Raw genomic sequence first — 18,200 nt, 5'->3', positions numbered from 1 at the left:
GACATGAAAGAAAAGCATATTTCAATGATTATTATTTAAATTCCGTATTAAATTAAATAATTGCATGCAAAAGAAATGCATTAAAATTCCCAATCATCAGACATTAGATGTAGTAATAAATTAAGTATTTGTATTTTCTAAAGTAATTTTAATTCTGCTTTGGAAGATAATTTAGTTGAATTTGTGTTCAGGTTAAAATTATTGAGATGAACAGTTCAAAAAAATATATATTAACTAAAAAACAAACAAACATATATACCAAAATAATGACATAGTTTATGAAAACATTTTAATACAGATTTAAAATAAAAATATGAAAATGTAATTATTAGCATTTTTAAAGAATCTAATGACACTCATTGACAAATAATTGTTTGGTGTATATTTTATATATTATTAGTTTATGTAAGTTATTGTGTGAAATGTTATTTCTTATTGGCCTGTTTAGTGCTCAATACAACAACATATGTACGCACATATATATTAAATATGTGAAGATAATAGATAGGACGGTTAATGAATTATTTAAAGATTTGACCAATAATTACCTTTTGACTAATTAAAATCAGGCTCTTTTTGCCCTCAACGTGTTTTTTTTTTCTTCCAAAGTTTATGAGTAATCCAGGACTTTTATTTTTAGCTCTTTGCATGAAAAACCACTGAGTACTCAAAAAATAAATGCACAGCTTTGCTATTTGTTTATCTATTCATGGAGCAAAGCAGTAAAAGACCATAAATTTGTGTAATGACCGCTGAAGGCTGCTGTGTAAACAGCGACTTGTGCGCACTCCATCTCCTCGCTGCAAACAGGCGGCAGCAGACGCACGATCGGTTTTACACGCGGCTTCAGCATGAGACTGGTGCTCCCCAACCCGGGCCTAGAGCTCCGGATCCCCGACTACGACGACCTGGAGAGGATGGAGAAAGAGGATGCGGAGGGGCGGCCCCAGTGGGACAACAAGGCCCAGTACATTCTGACCTGTGTGGGCTTCTGTATCGGTCTGGGGAACGTGTGGCGCTTCCCTTACCTGTGTCAGAGTCACGGAGGAGGTGAGTGATGTGAATAACGGACTGAAATCTGAACGCATGATGATGCGCACTAATTGTACTTTTTTTTTTTTTTTTAATCTAAAAGGCTGAAATGCTAAAAAAAAAAAAATAGCTGAAATTTTCTTCCTGTGAAGAAAATGACTGGTCCAGTGAACCTACAGCCAAGCAAAGAGTTAATAAATCACTTATGGACGAGTGCAAAGCACTTTGTTCATGAATTTGCCAAGAGGTTATTTTAATTATTCTCAGGCTTTAGATGCCTTTGCTTAAAGATTAAAGATAATTTACGTGTGTGTTTCCATTGCATATGATTTATGCGAGAAATTAATATTGACGCTGCACATTGAGCCACAGGAATTAGGAAATGTTTTAAAAGCAGTCTCTATCCTATGTTATTCTGAACTGGACTGAGTTTCATCTGGGTTTATTAGTTCAGTTCTTCTGTAACTGATGTCTAAAATACTGACAAATAGCATTAATTTAGAGATTAAATAAGTAAATATGTCACACGTAAAGGGAGCACTTCATTAGAATAAGCCCTCGTTATGTTCTAAACAACGTCTAATCTTTATAGTTGTTCACGATTAGTTGTGACTGATTACCGATCTCTGATGTGTCCTTTTGTTCAAACAGACATAAATAAACGCTGCCTGCACCTGCGAGGTGATGGAGGCTTCCTGTCGGCAGTATCATATCTAAACAATAAATCCCTTATTCCTCACTTTACACAGCATAAAGCCTCAGTGACTAACTTGGACAATGGCCTGGGATGACCTCTTCCTCACTGTCTCATGATCAAATAGATACATGAAGGTAACACTAGGGTGTCAATACTGATGTTGACATTTCAAACAATCGCTCTCCAGTTGTTCGGATTCTGATTAATGCTCAACATTTTTATGGTTTCTTACCATGTTTTTATGTATTCTGTATTAGGGATTGGTTCCAATTAAATTCAGTAGATGAAAGAACGTACGCTAACACGAATTAGCAGAGATTATTTTCTAGTCCTAAACAAGAAACACAACAATTTTTTTTTCATCCTTCCTTTAAGAATCTGCAAGAGAAAAAAATATTTGTGAAATTTTGAATTTGAGTGCAAATAAAGTTGCACGCGGTTTGCTTTGTATTAATAATAGTGCAAACCGACAGAATTGGGTAAAAATAAAGAGCTCAAAATAACAGTAGAACCACCTCAACATATTATTAAGGAGAATTAAAAAGTAGCTATCCAACAAATTGCTGAAGTAAGAGTAAAGAGAACTCTATGTGTAATTACTGACCTGTTTGATTGTTTTGCACAAAAGGACGTAATTAGATAAAAAATAAAACGCATAAAAATTCAGTATTTTAAAGATTTAAATTAAAAATAAACAAATTCAAAAAATTAAGGAATTCAGGTAGAACCTCCCCCTCCCACACACACATATTTCCCAATCTTTTTTTTTCACTATAAAGTATTGGAAACCAATGTTTAAATGTTTGAAGAGGACAAAGTACCTTCAGTAGCAATAATGTTTACAAGGTGAATGAGTGTGAACAGGAAAAGTGGTGAACATCCAGTCTCGTCCAAACTGATTAGATTTTATAAGACGACACAACAATCGGGCAAATGGCTGGACTTTTAGCTCGTTTGGATGTCAAAGAAACATTTTAGAGCTGCTGTTTGAGAGACTGCTAAAATGCTAAAATTTGAAATAAAATTTGCTGCAGTTTTTTTTTTTTACAAACAAACTGCAGTAAACCCTGATAGCCTGTTCTTGATTTGACCAAGATAGTCAACCTATTATTTTTGTCAGTTTCAGTGTTATGATCCGTGTGTTTGAGTGTTTATTTTTGACATTTTCTGTGCTTCTGTCCTGTTTCCTCTGAGTCTCTGTCCTGTCCTCCCCGTTGATTGTCCCCCAGGTGTGTCTACTTACCTGATTACCCTCCCTGTGTATTTAAACCCACCTGTGTCTGTGTTCTTCGTCGGGTCCTTGTCTAACATTGTCAAACCTTTGCCTGTTTCCTCGTGTCTCCAGTTGTTCCTTCGTGCTGTTCTGCTGGATTTATTTTCATTAAATTTATTATTTTTTCATCTACCTGGGTCTCAGCGTGCGATCCTCACTATAACCACACCGCTTCATGACATTCAGTTTCTCTATTATTTATTTTACATTGACTGTTATAATCCTAATGGCACTGTTGGATTATTTTTACTAAGCTTGTGAAGCTTTTGGTGTATTTCAGTGTGCAGTACCAGTGCAAAGTTATCAAATGAATTTGAAGTTCAGTACTTTTATGTCTGTGTTTAAGAAGCATTTTAAGTCAATTCAGCATCATTTTGTGTATCGGATCGGTATTGGCCGATACTAAACCTCAGATATCTGTATCGGTACCAGAACTGGAAAAAGCGGATCAGTGCATGCCTTCTTTTCACAGCTTATTTTTCCTTTCAACTAACATGCATTAAGCATTCCACTGAGAAAACTTAAAATTTAGTCATTTTTCACCTCAAAATTCCAAATTATAGTGAAAGAAAAGTGTCGGCTAGCATGGACTGCTACCTTTTCCAGGTGCCTTTCTGATTCCCTACCTGATCCTGCTGGTGCTGGAAGGAATGCCTCTCCTACTGATGGAGTTCGCCATTGGTCAACGTCTGAGGAAAGGCAGCGTCGGGGTGTGGAGCGCCATCAGCCCCTATTTGACTGGAGTTGGTGGGTACAAAAAAATACATTACATTTCAGTACCTTGACTTTGCGTTACATCTGTCATGATGTCCGCACAAAGGTATCGCCTCCATGCTGGTGTCTTTCTTGGTTGCGTTGTACTACAATACCCTGATAGCCTGGATCCTCTGGTATCTCCTCAACTCTTTTCAGCAGCCTCTACCATGGGCTCAGTGTCCACTGAGTGAAAATGGGACAGGTATTCAGTTACACCTTTTCAGACAACACCTGTCCACATCACCAGATACAAGATATCATTACTGACTAGCTAACTTTAATGTTTTTTTGGTTTTATTTTCCTTATTCAGAATTTATATCGGAATGCCAGCGGAGCTCCACTGTGGATTATTTCTTTTACAGAGAGACTCTGAATAGTTCTGCCTCCATATCTGAGTCTGAGGGAATCCAGTGGCCAATGGTGGTTTGTCTGCTGGGAGCATGGACAATTGTTGCGATCTGCTGCGTTAGAGGGATAAGCACTTCAGGGAAGGTTAGTTCATTTAAAAAAATAAAATAAAAAACATGGCAAATTGTCATTCGTCGTAGAGAATGAGGGAACAGTAGACGAGATGAGTCTGATCAGAACCAGTAGAAAGCTTCTTCTGTACAAATGTTAACTTTTGTGACACTTCCCCCTGCTGGTGTGGAGGTTCAAATTCAACATAGCAGCCTTTATTGTTTGTTTCTGCCTTGGGCCGACCATGCCCTCTAATAACCACTTATCGCAGGTTTTTTCTCTCATCATGACCTCAGGCGGTTTACGTCACAGCAATCCTGCCTTACATAGTGCTGGCCATCTTCCTGATCCGAGGAGCGACTCTGAAAGGTGCTGTGAGCGGGATAAAATTCCTCTTCACACCAGATGTGCGTTTTATGCTTTTTTTTTTTTTTACAAACCAAACATTATTTTGTGATGTCACAAGTCGATGCTACAGGAGGTGAGAGCAGATACTGTTTTTTCCCCCAGTGGTTTTCCTGATATAACAAGTTTGTCCCTTGCAAGGTTTTCTCAAGATAGCAAGTTAATTTTCCATTTTTTTTCAAGATAACGAGTTAATTTCCCGTTTCACAAGACAACTACTTAGTTTTCCAAAGTTTTCATCAAAGTAATGAGTTAATTTCCCAAAGGTTTTCTCAAGATAAGTTAATTTCCTGATGCTTTTCTCGAGATAACGAGTTCCAGATGGTTCACGAGTTTTCTCGAGAAAAACCTGAAGAAACTTTGTCAGTCATGTTAAGGCCTTTAGTTTTTTTTTTTGTGAAATCACAAGACGATTGGTGTGTGTGATAAACCTGACTCCATCTTTCAAATGAAATCTGGAAATTAACTCCTTATCTCGAGGAAACCCATCAGGAGAAACTCTGCCACGTCTCTTCACTGTTTCTCTCTCTCTAAGGCGGAGGAGTTGATTAAACCAACGACTTGGTTGGATGCAGGAGCTCAGGTGTTTTACGCCTTTGGTTTGGCATGGGGAGGCCTCATCTCCTTCTCAAGCTACAACCCTGTTCAGTAAGACGTGGACATTTTGTGGAAATGGTGCATCTTTTCTTCCCAACACAGTGCAGTTTCTGAGTCTCTTCCCTTTTCTGTACATTTCTTTCCCCCTCCAGCAACAACTGTGTGCAAGATGCTGTGATCCTGTCTGTCGTAACTGGACTCACGTCGATCTATGCTGCCCTGGTGACCTACTCCATCATCGGCTTCAGAGCCACTGAGAAATATGACACCTGTATCAGTGAGTAAGTACGGTACGTTTTGTATACAACACATAAAATAACCAACGCTTTAATCGCATCTAAAACGATTCAAAATTCTCCTCTGCTTTTCGTTTTAGAAACATTGTGAGGTTATTAAATACGTTTGATCTTCCTGAAGACAACATCACGTCAAGCAACTACGATGCAGCCTTAAATCACCTAAACAGCTCCTATCCCCATGTCATGCTTGGACTGAACCTCCAAACCTGTGACATGCAGAAACTCCTCAGTGAGGTAAACTCTTAAAATAAAAGAAAATCCGTTAGGGATTCACCCAGGAATCACCTTCGGATGATTTTATAAAATAATTAGGAGCTTAATGAGTCAAATATTTTTAAATCTGAATTTTTTTCCTGATTAGTGAATGCAACAAATTGTAGATAGTTTGTGCAAAAAGTAACCTTCTTCTGTTACTGAGGGAAGAACACTTGAAGATATTTTCTTCAAAATGTCATCGAGGTGTTTAAAATCAACACCAGAGGACGCACAAAATCTATTTGAAAAGAACGGCATTTTCTGATTTAAGCTTCTACAACAGTCGGTGCTGGTTAGTCTAATAAACACAGACAATACAGAGGGAGCTGAACACACAGAACCCTGAAAATAACACAAACAGAACACAAGAAAGAAGCTAAACGACAAGGAATTAACTATACGACAAGATTTTGACCACAATAATTGGCAGAGAAAGGAACTGAATATGGAAAGCCTGGAAATGTAACAAAAACCGCAAAATGATCAGAACACAAATGAAAACTAAAACACAAACATCTGTGGATCATATGTTCTTGTTGATGAGACTAAAACATTTTAGGAACACTTTTCCCGAATAAATTTAGCATAAATATAGCATTTTGTTTCCAAGAAGCCACGTGTGTAAAAAAAAAACTTTATTGTGTTTCAAATCTACAATAACTTATATATATGTATGTATGTATAGAGAGAGAGAGAGAGAGAGAGATAATTCATTAATTTATTGCTTTTTAATTCATAGAATTACTTTAATTCAAACAGAATTAATTAATTCTAGCTTTTACAGAAAATTTGAAAATGTCTTAAATTTTTATTAGTAGGCCAAAATTTGATAAAAACTGGAGTCCAATCCACAAGTACAATCAGTTCGTCTTTTAAAAAAATACATGAGATTTTTTTTTAATGCTATAAATAATTAAAGTGATGATCAACGTGTGCTTACTCGCTCAGGGAGTGGAGGGAACAGGTCTGGCCTTCATCGTCTTCACTGAGGCCATCACCAAGATGCCCGGCTCTCCTGTCTGGTCCGTCCTCTTTTTCGTCATGCTCCTTTGCCTGGGACTCTCCACGCTGTTCGGGAACATCGAGGGAGTGGTGGTTCCACTGAAAGACTTGCAAATATTTCCTAAAAAATTGCCCCACGAAGCACTCACTGGTAACCCGACTATTTCCAGAAGCATTCGACGACCACTGTAAACTATCCACTCAAGATACTATCTTTAAAATTCATCCAAGTGTGCCAGTTATTGTTAAAAATACATTCTCTTTTAAAAACAGGTTCAACAAGGACATAGAGTTCATGGTTGGACGTAAGCCGTCAATCTTCTGGCAGGTTACGTGGAGAGTCGTCAGTCCGCTGATTGTCTTCGTCATCCTCGTTTTCTATCTGGTTACTCAAGTACAACAGAAGCTCACCTACTTAGTCTGGGACCCCAACTCTGTAAGATATGAAACTGTGACCAAGTTACATCTGTTCATTAAAAGGAACGTGCAAAGCTGGGTTCTTTTGAAGTTGGGTTAGTTGGACTAGTTTTCAGTGGTCTGCACCTTACCAGGGGTAAAAAGCAGTCAACGAGTTCTTGCAGAATCACGGCGATGTTCTCGTGAGGATGTAAAATCATAAGCTACTCTGAACACTGTCTGCTCTCAATTGCAAATTAATATAATCTAAAATGCCACTAACACATATCTTTAGTGGTAGCTTGACAAAAAAAAACAAAAAACAAACAAACAAAAAAACATATTAAGTTGTATCACCTTCTGTTATTTTTCCGTGAGGCAATCGTTTCCATCTTGTTTAAAAGTTTGTGATAGTTTTAAAAGTTTTAAATTTACAGCAGTTTTATCTCCTCTATGTCTCTTCCTTTATGTAAATAATTATAATAACGTGTATTATCGACATTTCACCGAAGTACGCGCTGATGATAAAGTTTTGTGCTTACAGGACGTGTTTCCGGCTCTGACGTCAGTGGAGTATCCCTCGTGGATCAACGCAGCGATCTTCCTCTTGGCAGGAGTCCCCAGCCTGGCTGTGCCTGCGTACGCGTTATGCAGATGGATTTATGTTTTATGTAGAAAACAATAATTTTCAGATCTTAAATCCAGCTATGTTTTTGTTTTGTTTTTTTAAGTCATATATTTCACCCCATACCCTTGTGCTGCTTTGGTTAACAGGTTAGCATTCGCACAATGCAGACTCTGTTAACTCCATTTCAATGTTGATCACAACTCTTACTGACATTTTTTATATATATTTTATGGTTTTAGTAAAAAAAATACTTTGATTTCAATTTTCTGTTGATTCATCTTGTAAAAGAAATTATGCTAATTTTAATTTCTGTTTGATTTATTTTGTTACCGCAACATCAGAAAATGCTTAAAATGTAAGGTGAGCTTGGTGTGTTGGAAGACCTGAAATTACAACAATAATAATCTTATTATGCAAATATTCACACAAAACAGCCAGAAGATGCAGTGCATAATCTATGCCAAAAGATGGTGCCCTAATGTTGAATGAACATTAATAATCAGGTCAGAGCATCACAGAAGACAGCTGTGATTTATTTTTTTATTTTTTTTTGCAGAAAATTCACAGGCCTTTTAAAAACATACCTACTATTCCAAATAAACAATGAAAAACATTTAAATAAATAAAGATTAAAAGGTTTATACTCGTAAAAGAAGCAAATTATTGTAGAATGGCAGAAAAAGCATACATGGTGAATAACACCTTTTTGTCATGCAAGGTGCCTCAATATGGCATTTGTTACAAATGGGTGCAAAATAAATACCTTCAGTTAAACCGGCGTTCATGTTAAACATCTCGATTTGGTGTGCGATCAGCGTCTTTGACTAAAATATTAACAGACTTAAGCACAAACAATATGGAAGTCATTTTATTCGATCTCAACAGCAAACACAGGGCTTCACTTATAACAGCCTACTGTTTCATAAACACAATAATCAATAGAAAATCACAATGAAGCGTTGTTTGAGCCGCACTGAACAGTTGGTTTTCCTTGTCAATCCAACGTCCTGGTAATGATTCACACACTTAAAGATAAATGTTAGATAAACTGACACACTTGACATGCATGTTCACACACTGGCATGTAATAAAAAGCTTCCTTTATCACTGAGTGACTTATTATTATGACTGTAAGGACTCAAAGCCTGAGTATGATCTGGGACTTATATAACCTGGCTCCAGACTATATGTATGTTATTCTTACAATGTCATATGGAACTTTGAAGAGTATTAAATATTAGTTGTTTCTTCAAGCGCACTAGTTTGAAAATGTCGTGTGATAACAGTAAGGCTCATATGTTAATCTATCTGTTTGGTTGATTCAATGCAACACATAATGACAAAATCATTTGGTCAACTTAGGTCTATGCTGGGTCTTTAAATGGTGTTGAGAGAATTGCTTCAAATTGTACAGCACATCTAGAACTCAAACCCACAGCTGTCCTGAACCAACCCGTATGGGTCCCAGACAGGCATAACCTGGTTATCTCTATCAAAAGTCTTTCAAAAGTTGTGGTTTCAAAGCCGCTATAATATTCTGTCATTTGTTCTTATGACATTTTAGTTTGTCTAAAGTTTCCCAGTCTTGGCGTGAAAGCTAAACTTTCATCTTTTTAAGGGAGGATTGTTTTTAAACTAAAGTTGGTAAGACACAGCCGGTATGTTTAAAGCAACAATTGGTTCTGGGCATTTTTACAGTTTCTGCTCTGTAGTATCGGTGCCTATGGGGATTGTTTGGTCCTTTTCTTAGAATTTTATTGCCATTTATGGGCAGGTTAAAGCAACAGTGCCAGCATAATGGTACAATTACAGCAGTTAAACCTCAGAAATTCAATGGCGGCTAAATTTATTGGTATCCCTGGTAAAGATATGCAAATAAATACTCTATGCACAGTATTTATTTATCTTTAATTTCTATCTTTATCTGTCCCCCTTCCTCTTTCAATTTTTATCAACTGCATCTTTCTCTGTATTTATCAGGTTTATTTCCTTACCAAGTTCAGACAGTCAGTTTATTTCCCCTCTGAGAGCCAAACCTGGTCAAAACTTTAATTCGGTGATGACTGAATTTTAGCTGCGTAGTCACTTTAATACTGACAGTGTGTCAATGCTAAAAAAAACGAGAAGCAAAACACCCCTATGCCTCTAACCTCACTATGACTGTTAGGTTTATTCTTCAAATGAACTCTGAAAGTATCACAAGGACACAAGCTTCTCCTTTGCAAAAGTGGAGATGTGTGTCAGACTTAGCTACATCAGACGTGCTAACTCCAACAGGCCAACTCCCACGGGGGCTTGCAGCCCTTCAATATTTATTCACTTCTAACCATAGGCGTGTCGTCATAGTGATAATTCAACAGCACAGGCAAGTACAGGAAAATGCGTTCCATATATGGTAGCTCTTTAAGACAGCTTAGGTTTACATAGGATGTTACCTATTTTTGTAGACAACTGTGAAAGCGTCTGCACATTGGAAACATCTTTAACAGGAAATCATATCTTGCAGAAGTATAAAAACATCCGACACATCAGTAAATAAATGGTGAAAAGTATCAATTCCCTATCAATGACATTTACTGCATTGTCCGTTTTTAATAAACAGTGCTGTGATAAATATTAACTCCTGCAGTGTTTTCTCCCCAGAAACATCAAGACATTACTGAGCACATTTAACCTTCCTGAGAACAGCATCAGTACAACCAGCTACGATGCACCATTTAATCATCTGAATGTGTTACCCCGAAGTTGGCCTCACGAAGCATTGACCAGTATACTGTCAATGCTGTATACTGACTGTTGTCAAAATTTACAACTTCAGATTGATGAACTGTCGTTTTTAACCTTACCTTCATGCTTCAGGAGCAACATGCATCATTGCCTTCATCATCTGCCTCCTCTTTGCACAACCCTCGGGCCTTTACAGGGTAACTCTCTTTGACAACTTTGCTGGTTCCTCTAACGACCATCGGACTATTTGAGCTGATTGCTGTCGTCTATGTCTACGGTATCAACAGGTGAGATTTTCCTTAAGCTGCAACCATTTGAGATACTCTACTTCTCTCATTTGACAAAATTATAAACACATTTTCCCGGCAGATTCAACGAAGACATTAAGTTCATGACTGGACACAAGCCGCCCATCTTCTGGCAGATTTCGTCGATGGAGGTTCATCAGTCCTTTAATCATCTTGGTTATCTTAGTTTTCTACCTGGTGACTCAAACTCAAAAAGGGCTCACGTATTTCGTCTGGGACCGAAACTTTGTAAGCACACTCCAGAGTTGTCGTCTCAACTGCGTAAAATTGTTAAAATGCTAAAAAAAGAAAAAAAAGAAGAAAAAAAAAGAAAAATGTGTTGTACTTTATGTTTCACAGGAAGAGTTTCCGGTTCAGGCATTGGTACGCATTATGTCGGCTGGTCAACGTTAAGTGCAAGCAGAAGGAAAAACCCAGTGAGAGATCGGGCTAAAATTCAGAAAAACATCCCGACACCATGCTTGAAACAATTGCTTGATGAGTTTACCTTTATCTTTGGCAACATTTTATGTATTACCCCAAAGAGTGTTTTGAGTATTTCTTGCCATAGATATATTTCATTGATACATTTCTGTTTTCTCAATCATCTGTCTCAATCATCTGTCCCCACAACACTTACAAAGTGATGTCTCTTTATCCATTTTCTATAACTGAAAACATGTTTTCCTATTAAAACACGCATGTCTTACTGCCAGGCAGAATAACATTTTTGAGTGAATGAATAAAAATGAAATCTACATTCTACCTTGGATTCAATGCATCATTTGTTGCCAACAAAGTCAGCAAAATTATTTCCAGTGTACTTTTTTAAATAAGGCATTAGTTGAAACGTAGAGGATGTACAACTGTAAACTGTCCAGTAGAGGGTGATCTTACAAAGACAAAACCTAAGGGTGAGTATAAACAAAGAGGCGTCTAAAATACATATTTGCATTGAATAAACAAATGGAATGTGTTTATTTCAAAGACTTACAGGCTCTACAATAAAGTACAAAGAAAAGTTTGCCAACGCTAGACAATTACTACTCAGGTATTAAAGCTAATCTAATTGCTCCTTTGTTCTGCCAGCTGTTTGGCGTCATTGTAAGAATTTCTGTCAACGGTTGCACACACAAGTAACCCGTGAAACATTGTGTTTTGTTCTTTTTGCTCTTGGCTTCTGTCTGAGTAAAACTCCCTCCTTCACATTCTCCCTGCAAAATGAAAAGTGCTGCCCTGGAGCAGCCTGATTAAAAGAAATGATCATACAGACAGACTGCCACTGTTGTTATTCAGATTGCATCATTTAATGTATAGTTTTAGGCACATAACGGCATCTTTTTACTTAATGAACATTCTAAATTATTTCTAACCAGATACAAGAAGCTTATTAATAAATAAATAGATTTAACACCAGTTTTTAGTCGTCTAAAACGTAACTTATTAACTCAACTGGTGAATGTTGATTCCTGCTCCCCCTTCCCACCACACTTCACATGGGTGGAAATATTAACACAAAAACAACTTACCTAATTTTCTTGGGGAATATTTCATCTGCTTCTTTCTCTTCGGTCAAACAGGAACTTCTTTCTCTGGTGGCTGGTCCTCATTATCATCCTCCACAATCGTAGCATCCCACTCCCCATCCCACTATTAGCCAACTTTGTCCCCCCCCACCATGTGTCCTTAGCAGTACTATGACAACTATATTGGTTAGCTCTTGAATTGCTACAAAATAAAGCTGTATTTCCCTCAGCCCACTGTTATCATATTGGAGAAAGTCTCATCAACATCAATAACTTTGACTAACATATTAGCTTTTAATTTGCTAGATTAAAATTGGAGGGGAAAAAAACAATTTGCCTGTCTTTAAAATATGTTTAATATTAAGGGCTAACGTTACAGTAATGGAGTTTAATAACTTTAATTAACTTACAGCAAGGTAGGATTGGCTTGAATTGCTCATAGCTAACATTACATTTGCGACAGTCCTCTACGTTTGCTTCAGTCCTCGCACGCACAAGAGTTAAAACAGTCTTAAATAATGTTTCAAATGCTAAGTTCATTAGTGCTTTGTAGACATCTTGCTGTAAAACTTTAGGATCAATTAAATTAAGAAAATTAAGACTAAACAACATGGCAGAGCTTTATAATATTACTACATAAAGCTAATTTTTAAAGTTTAATTGGTAATACTTTTATAACAATTTATGTCAGATCATGATGTCTTGGTTATTGACAAATTGTCATAACAAAGACACTTTGTCTAGATTAATGTCAAGTTGTCATAACAGACATTTTGAATAATGTCAACTTTGTATTAAAAGTGTCATGATTTACCAAATGACACTTTATGACAACAGTCATAAATATTCATGAAGACTTACTGGTGTTCATGACAGATGTTATGTCATGTTTATGACAGTGTCATGTCAGTCTTATTCACCCCTCTTCAAATAAAGTGTTACCAAATTTTTTTGTATTAGTCTTTAAATTGATCTCTCTAAATTCTCCCAAGGTGTGTGTGTGCATGGTTGTTTGTCTTGTCTGTCTGTGTGTTGCCCTGTGACAGACTGGCGACCTGTCCAGGGTGAACCCCACCACTTGCCCGAAATGTTCACTAGAGTTAGGCACCAGCAACCCACCCGACCCACTAGGGACAAGGATGTGTAACCCAGGTTAACATATCCCTTGTAAAAGAACCATTACCAACAATAATTTTTCTACTAATTATTCTTATGTTGATTTAACGTGATCAAATTAAATTACTAAAACTATTGTAATCATGTTTTATCATCACCGGAAATGATGCAATATAACAAAGACAATAATTAAATATGATTGGACAATAATAAGAGCGGTATTTTGAATCTTAACCAATAAGAAGCCAAACAAGATAATTTTAAAGGTATCGCGATTGCCGCGCAGTTTCTTCTGACTATTCAGNCCTCCACAATCGTAGCATCCCACTCCCCATCCCACTATTAGCCAACTTTGTCCCCCCCACCATGTGTCCTTAGCAGTACTATGACAACTATATTGGTTAGCTCTTGAATTGCTACAAAATAAATCTGTATTTCCCTCAGCCCACTGTTATCATATTGGAGAAAGTCTCATCAACATCAATAACTTTGACTAACATATTACCTTTTAATTTGCTAGATTAAAATTGGAGGGAAAAAAACAATTTGCCTGTCTTTAAAATATGTTTAATATTAAGGGCTAACGTTACAGTAATGGAGTTTAATAACTTTAGCTAGCATTAACTTACAGCAAGATAGGATTGGCTTGAATTGCTCATAGCTAACATTACGTTTGCCACAGTCCTCTACGTTTGCCTCAGTCCTCGCATGCACAAGGGTTAAATAGCCTTAAATAATGTTTCAAATGCTAAGTTCATTAGTGCTTTGTAAACATCTTGCTGTAAAACTTTAGGATCGATTAAATTAAGAAAATTAAGACTAAACAACATGGCAGAGCTATATAATATTACTACATAAAGCTAATTTTTAAAGTTTAATTGGTAATACTTTTATAACAAATTTATGTCAGATCATGATGTCTTGGTTATTGACAAGTTGTCATAACAAAGACACTTTGTCTAGATTAACGTCAAGTTGTCATAACAGACATTTTGAATAATGTCAACTTTGTATTAAAAGTGTCATGATTTACCGAATGACACTTTATGACAACAGTCATAAATATTCATGAAGACTTACTGATGTTCATGACAGGTGTTATATCATGTTTATGACAGTGTCATGTCAGTTTTATTCACCCCTCTTCAAATAAAGTGTTACCAAATTTTTTGGTATTGGTCTTTAAATTGATCTCTCTAAATTCTTCCCAGGTGTGTGTGTGCATGGTTGTTTGTCCTGTCTGTCTGTGTGTTGCCCTGTGACAGACTGACGACCTGTCCAGGGTGAACCCCACCTCTCGCCCGAAATGTTCACTAGAGTTAGGCACCAGCAACCCACCCGACCCACTAGGGACAAGGATGTGTAACCCAGGTTAACATAACCCTTGTAAATGACTTTATTAATACATATTTACATACTTACATATCTATTTATTTATTTATTTGTTTATTTGATGCTTTTAATTTGAAAGAGTTTTTAAAGGGACACAGTTGCTAAGTGATCTACACAAACTTCTGACAATAACTGACAATTAACTGTTTTGGACATAGTGCAGAGAGTAAGAGAGCGTACGAGTCACAGTTAAAGGGAGATAACTTAGGAAAAGTCCAACTAAGGTCTAAACAATTAATTAGTTAGCGCTTGGTTGATAAGGGATAAAGGCAAGTGATTTGACGAGAGTAATGTTTATGCTTCGACATGAAATAGTGTTAATATTTGATTAACTGTCGAACAGTTGAAACAGTTGGAATACGTTTTAGTTGATTTGTACACTGAACAAATGAGAATTGTTTTTTTTAATTTGCACAAAATAAGTGCAAATTATTTTGTAATAAGTTAATACTACACAAATAAGTTAATACTACACAATTCAGTCATCTTTCTTGTATTTACACGATTGAATAAAGAACCATTAACTTAATTACCAACAATAATTTTTCTACTAATTTTTCTTATGTTGATTTAACGTGATCAAATTAAATTACTAAAACTATTGTAATCATGTTTTATCATCACCGGAAATGATGCAATATAGCAAAGACAATAATTAAATATGATTGGACAATAATAAGAGCGGTCTTTTGAATCTTAACCAATAAGAAGCCAAACAAGATAATTTTAAAGGTATCGCGATTGCCGCGCAGTTTCTTCTGACTATTCAGCCACAAGAACACAAGACAAATCTTTGGAGGCAGTAAGGGATCTAAATGTTATTTTTTGTAGTTGGGAATGTTTCCACAAAGATTATCCATCTGTATGAGAAGTCATTTAAACCTTCTGCATGTTCTTTGGTTTTCACTTTGCTAGCTATCGTTATTAGCACCGGGGCTTAGCTCTAGTACAGATCAGTACATCATCGTTTATCAAAGTAGTTCACAAAAAACAGTTGTTACCGATCAAATTTGTAAGTTGTGTGCTTGGGAGAGAGAAACGAGGCGGTCTTGATAGCTCGGCAAGCGAGTGAAAAGCCACCAGGAGGATGCAAAGTGTTCGTGTTACTTTTTTTCCTCATGGCTACTTAGTCTGGCTGTAGCTGTTGGAGTAACGGATTCAGTGTTCTGTTCTTATTGTGGAAAATGTTTGCATGTCTTTTGTTGTCGAATCATGGTACACTAACAGAACCGATGTCTGTTGTTATGGTAACGGGTCTGCTTATAGCGTCGCTGACAAGAGCGACAAAAATAAGAATATGAGGGATTTTGAGTACTTCGACTGTTTTCTGCGTTATTTTTCCTTATCTGTGGTGCACTGCGCTACGTTAATAATCCCCTCCATCTCCATGCTTCGTTTTGCTAATGTAATGGTTCTACCGCGGCAGCGGCGCCATGTGGATGGCAAGGCTCAATGCTCCAGCGTGCTGGGCTGGAGCACAGTATTGAGTATAAATTCAGAATCTTATTTGAATCCAAATGTCTTCCAGATGCTCAAGTCTTGTGTAAAGTGCCCTCTGTAAATATCTACTGAGAAGTGCAGATGGTGACGTATGTTTTTCTTAAACAATGTTATACAAGTTTTTGTTTTTTTGGATGTAATGTTAATCTAAGATGTCTAGGCACATTTACTTGACTGTTCACTTCTGTAGCAGTGATTGTTGGGCTCTATGTTGAACATTTGAAGCTCATTACTTTGTGCTCTTTTTTTTTTTCCAGATAAACGCTGAATTTAAGAGAATTACCACTTTGGTCAAAGTTCTTGTCTCAACTGGATCTCCATTTTGACGACCTGATGAAGCTGTTCAAAAGAAGAGGAGGACAGCTTGGACAAATGCGAGGACAAATTGTTGCACAAATGGATGATGTAAGTGATATAGCAACAACACAACTATCAATCTTTTTGGATAAACTTTTTTAATGTAGAAAATTACATTTTTCTTGTGTTAAATGTTCTCACCTTGAACTTTTACACCTGCTTGTTTTCACTTAAACCTCTACTTTAACTTTATTAGTTTGTATGTCTTCACTTTAAAAACAGTTGTGTAAAGTAAATTGTTAAACTTCAAGCATAATGCTTGAAAAAAGATTCTAATTCCATTAATTTCCTTCAGTGTGAAGATGTTGATGCTGCATGGGAGTGTGTCAATAAGGAAATCTACATGTATATGGGAGAAGATCCAGCCAAGTTTATCCAGGAGTATGTGGTATGTATCTATATGTGTGTTTACACAACTAGAGATAGATAAATCTCTCTAAATATAGAGAAAAATTTCGATCTGTATATACATAATTATATCTATCTAGACTTAGATTTCTCTAGATATGTAGAAATATATCTCTTTCCACATGGATAGATGGATAGATCTATGTGTCATCTATCTAGACATCTATGTCTATCTCTACATTTAGATATACTTAGAGCAGTGGTTCTTAACCTTTTTTGAGGTACCGAACCCACCAGTTTCATATGCGCATTCACTGAACCCTTCTGTAGTGATAAATAAAATATGATTTTTTTTTTCCTCCAAATTCAATACATTGCCACTACACTCACTAAGTCTTATTAAAAGGTAGAGTCTCTGAAACAATTCTTCAAAATATAGTCAGTGTTTCAGCAAAGTTGAGCTGACTGTCCAGGAACAACCCAAGGTATTTAAAATTTGCCACAGTTTCAACAGGTTGGCCATCGAGAGAAGCTGGAACCACTTTAAGGGCTTGTTTAGATTATTTAATTAGCTCTACATTCTTAAGAGAATGAAAAAATTATAATAAATAATAAAGACTTTGCGGTATTCTGATTTAGTAATGTAATTATATTAGTTATTTTACCACCCCCACGCCACTAGAGGCAGTACCAACCCCGAAAAGATGCCACTAAGGAGCAGATTTAGAAGTACACCGAAAGCTACAGAATTTGGTAAAAACGTTGAGTTTTGCTGAAGTAATTAAAGATACAAGTTAAAATCCATGCTGAGAGTGGAGCTCCTTCAATCAGTGCTCCTCCGCAGCACTGATTGGCTAAGCAATGTAACGTGATCATTTGCAGCAAGTGATGGCAAAGCGGGCGTCACGACTTTACACAAGTGTGTCTTTACCCCCGCGTTCCGCCGAACCCCTGAGACCGACTCATCGAACCCCTTGGGTTTGATGGAACCCAGGTTAAGAACCACTGACTTAGAGATATCTATATTAATCGAGATTTACATTGATCTGTCCAACCTTTTAGAGATAGGTCTTTGTAGAGCAGTGGTTCCCAAACTTTTTCTTCTGCGCCCCCCCAGTGGTTTCCAAACATTTTCTGCGCCCCCCCA

The 18,200-nt window shown here is 36.8% G+C and overlaps 1 pseudogene; it reads left to right on the top strand.

The window, feature by feature from the left end:
* Positions 1 to 509: 509 nt before the first annotated feature.
* Positions 510 to 8,048, top strand: LOC103143333 (sodium-dependent neutral amino acid transporter B(0)AT1-like; annotated as a pseudogene).
* Positions 8,049 to 18,200: the final 10,152 nt, after the last annotated feature.

This window comes from Poecilia formosa, unplaced genomic scaffold (genome assembly GCF_000485575.1).
Source record: "Poecilia formosa unplaced genomic scaffold, Poecilia_formosa-5.1.2 Scaffold107, whole genome shotgun sequence".
In the NCBI taxonomy this organism is placed as follows: domain Eukaryota; kingdom Metazoa; phylum Chordata; class Actinopteri; order Cyprinodontiformes; family Poeciliidae; genus Poecilia; species Poecilia formosa.
This window is presented reverse-complemented; position numbering and strand designations above follow the sequence as displayed.